Below are 4,231 nucleotides of genomic sequence, written 5' to 3' on the forward strand. Positions count from 1 at the left end.
ATGAGTTCACCAGACCCTATCCCCAAAAACTTGTTGCCTACTCTCGGGAGTCCCGACTGGATGAACAAGGCCGACAACGCGTGGCAGCTCACAGCAGCTACGCGGCCTTCAAAGTGTCCCAGGACTTATAATCTTGTACGGTGGAGCCGTCAAGAAGAAATGGGCAGTGAACTCGGCTTTTATGGCTCTATATGCTTTTGCTATGGTTCTTGTATGTTGGGTGTTATGGGGTTATAGACTTTCTTTCGGGGACAAACTCATCCCGATTTGGGGAAAACTCAACGGTGCGGTTATGCAACATTATCTTATGGAGCAGGCGTTTCTTGGACTTTTTCCAAACGCGACGATGGTGTTTTTTCAGTTTGTTTTCGCGGCCATCACTTTGATTTTGATAGCCGGGGCGGTTTTGGGACGGATGAACTTTTACGCGTGGATGTTGTTTGTCCCACTTTGGCTAACTTTTTCATACACTGTTGGCGCGTTCACAATATGGTCCCTTAATGGTTGGTTAGCTCTTATGGGAATAATCGACTACTCAGGTGGTTATGTTATCCATCTTTCTTCAGGGGTTGCTGGTTTCACCGCTGCTTACTGGGTATGCACGTGAATATAATGATCTTAAACAATTGCGGAATTTGAACTTTTAAATAGGTGGGGCCGAAAATATTAGAAATTAATATTAAGTTCTTACATATGAAAAAACCAATATTTTTTCACCAAATAAATATCATAAATCCTAAAAAAATACCAAGTTCTTTTAGTTATGAAAAAACCAATATTTTTTCACCAAATAAATATCATAAATCCTAAAAAAATACCAAGTTCTTTTAGTTTGTTTGGTTTGAACTATAAAAATCATATATTACCACTTCCGAGCCCAAAAATATTATTGAAATATATGGGCTATATGTATCGAATATATATGGACTATATTTAGAAGTTATGAGTCCAAAAGCAAGAGGGGCCGGAACCCCTCCTCGCCCATTTCAAGGTCCGTCCATGATCGTAAATAACTGACACCATCGTTGATCACTGAGAGATTACTAACGGATACTGTAAAATTTCTCTTTTATTTCTTTTTATTTTTGTGGTTTGACTTTTGTGTTTGACTCAGGTTGGACCAAGATTGACCAAGGATAGAGAACGATTTCCTCCAAACAACATTATTCTCATGTTAGCCGGGGCTGGCCTATTATGGATGGGCTGGACCGGGTTCAATGGTGGTGATCCTTATGAGGCTAGCTCAGATGCTTCCTTAGCTGTCTTGAACACCCACGTTTGTGCTGCCACAAGCCTATTGACATGGCTCATCCTTGATGTTGTTTTCTTCAAAAAAGCTTCCGTGATTGGCGCGGTTCAAGGCATGATCACCGGGCTAGTTTGCATCACTCCGGCTGCAGGTACTTCTAATTCCCATAATTATTCAAATTAGAGGTGTTAGTTTTGAATTTTGATGGGTGTGAAATCTTCCATTACATTAAAAGATTGTTTATCGTTGTGTTTTTTGTTTATTTTCATTGTGTATTCTTTCCTGGATTTTATCTTTTTTTTTAAATACGACATTGTGTTATTTTTATCAACATCATATTATGTTTTGCTCACCACTTTGTTATATTTTATGATATATTGTGTCTTTGTACCCTTCCTAAATTTATGAGTCGATATATAGATTATAGAATAAAATAACTTAACCCGTTAAAACACTAACATTGAGATTTGCTAGTACAATTTATTAAGCCCATTATGTTGTCTTAATTATTTACTGTAAATTGGTAGGCCCATCTAGTTCAGGGCTTTACATCTTTACCCATATCATTATTTGAATAACACATTTAATCATGATAGCATCACAATTTTACTTTGTATAAAATTTTTCAGGGGTGGTACAAGGATACTCGTCCATACTAATGGGACTACTTTCGGGTTCAATACCATGGTTCACTATGATGGTGGTGCACAAGCGATCCAAACTCCTCCAACAAATCGATGACACAATGGCAGTCCTACACACGCACGCAATAGCCGGTTCTCTAGGTGGCATCCTCACCGGCCTATTCTCTGAGCCACATTTATGCGAGATATTCTACGGAGCTCCACACAAATACATGGGTTTGTTCCCAGGGTTGCACCACGGAACCCATCTAAGTGTCAGATACGGGGTTAGACAAATGGGTGTTCAACTACTAGGGATTTTATTTGTGATTGTTCTTAACGTTGTGATGACAAGCTTAGTGTGTTTGTTTGTGCAACTATTCGTGCCATTGAGAATGTCGGATGAAGATATGGAGATTGGAGACGAGGCGGCTCATGGGGAGGAGGCGTATGCGACTTGGGGTCAAGGTGAAAGGCTAGAGAACTCGAGGTATTCAAACTATAATGATATTGAGGTCCCAAGCAAGGCTGGTGGTTCGGTCGAGTTGACATGAAAAGCCTAGCTCGGTTTGGTTATGCGTGTTTAGGCTGATCGAACTTTGAACAACTTGTAAGTCGAATTTTTATCGTTAAATAAAGAATGTAACATTGTTACTCTTTCCAACGAATAATACTATGTAGTGACAGAACAACTTCATTTTGAATAAAAACTATGTTATTTCACTAATACTTTTGTTAAATAAAACATGTAAACAATGGTGTGTATTAAAGTTACACTTTTGATTCATTGAAATCATTCATTTTAGTAACTTGTATTAATAAGTTTAAGTGCTTAACCGTATAAAACGTAACTAACATTAGCTAACATTATCTAACTAGCGTGTTCTCTCTGGAAGAAGGATGTGAGTTGTAGCAAAGAAACTGAAAGTAAGATTGAGACTCGTGTTTTACTTTTATACGATTTCTGGTTACTAGTTTACTACTTATTTCGTAGGGTATAATAGTCGGATAGTTGTATTGCCGTTTGACTTGACTTGCCCATAATGTCACATGTGATGGATTGTGTGTTGTTTTTATAACTAGAATGTTATAAGTCATTTTGTGTGACACTCCGTAAAACAGGCCATTTTCCGTACATTCCTTAAACATGATTTCGTTACGTTAATTCCTGGATAATTAAAATTTGTTAAGTTTAATCACAACGAGTCTAGCATAAGCCCACATGCATAACACATTGTATATGAATAGTTTGATAAATCAATTGAGTTTTCGAATTTTATCCAATAGATACGAGCGTTGATGATAACTTGTGTAAATGACTCGAACGTATCTAGCGAACAAGTGAGGTTTGGTTTTATATTATACGAATATATTTTGTAAAATATCAAAAATGAAAACGAATTGATTCATCATGCGTATATTATTATTTTTAACGAACCTATTTTGTGAATTTTATCGGTACTCACACAAGTCGACCCGGCCAACACGAATGTTGGTAATAAAATATTTAATATTTGAAGAGTACGAAACAAAAGAAACAACGATAAACATAATTAATGATTATGTATTTGCATACTACATTTAATAACAATATTTGTGTTAGACTATATGTGTTTTATTTATTTAGTTATTTATTTTATTTAAAAAGAGAACTATGTCTCGTAAAACTTTGCCGACATATATATTTATATACACGAGTGAGCACTTTATACACCAATAAACTAGTGTTCGTTTATTAAAAACACCGAATAAATACGGAATATAAATACACACACCCACTCAATACATACCAAGCATTGAATCGAGTAGAGACCATGTTACATCACCCGACTAAAACCAAATCGCCACCTCTTCCTAATCGATTTTTAAACACAAAATGCACTCTTAAAAATAATATATAATATGTTATACAAATAAATTTACCAAACGTATCTCCCTAGTCAAAACATGGAGACACCATATCTTTTCTTATCACTTGTACATATCTTTTCTTATGCTATTTGACTCCGCATCTCATGATGGCAGTAACTCATCATCCAAGTATGTAAGATTTCAACATATATATTATCAACTCACATTACATTCTTGTTTTGTCTCTATTGGGACCCACCCCTTTTATTTGATTAGTAAACACCTTAGCTTTAACTGGTTACAAGATCTGAGTTAACTTACCACACTCACCCTCACCCTCCCTGGTTTGTATTATTTGTCCCCACCCCATGTAAGTCGTAAATCACCAACCTACCATACTTTGATATTATTTTCCTTTCCATTTACAATCTACCATTCTTTATCATTATTAATATACTTTTGTCCTATATCCCCCATACTCATGTAACTGGCCTTCTCCACCACTCAT

The 4,231-nt window shown here is 36.2% G+C and overlaps 1 pseudogene across 1 annotated transcript; it reads left to right on the forward strand.

Moving 5' to 3' along the window:
• LOC143617929 (ammonium transporter 2 member 5-like) lies at positions 1–2,458 on the forward strand (annotated as a pseudogene). Its single transcript, XR_013150917.1, has 3 exons — positions 1–595; positions 1,115–1,400; positions 1,879–2,458. The product of XR_013150917.1 is annotated as an ammonium transporter 2 member 5-like (transcript).
• The last annotated feature ends 1,773 nt before the right edge of the window (positions 2,459–4,231 follow it).

The sequence above is a fragment of the Bidens hawaiensis genome, unplaced genomic scaffold, assembly GCF_021521415.1.
Source record: "Bidens hawaiensis isolate Kalapana, Puna unplaced genomic scaffold, B.hawaiensis_p1.1 tig00060827_1, whole genome shotgun sequence".
In the NCBI taxonomy this organism is placed as follows: domain Eukaryota; kingdom Viridiplantae; phylum Streptophyta; class Magnoliopsida; order Asterales; family Asteraceae; genus Bidens; species Bidens hawaiensis.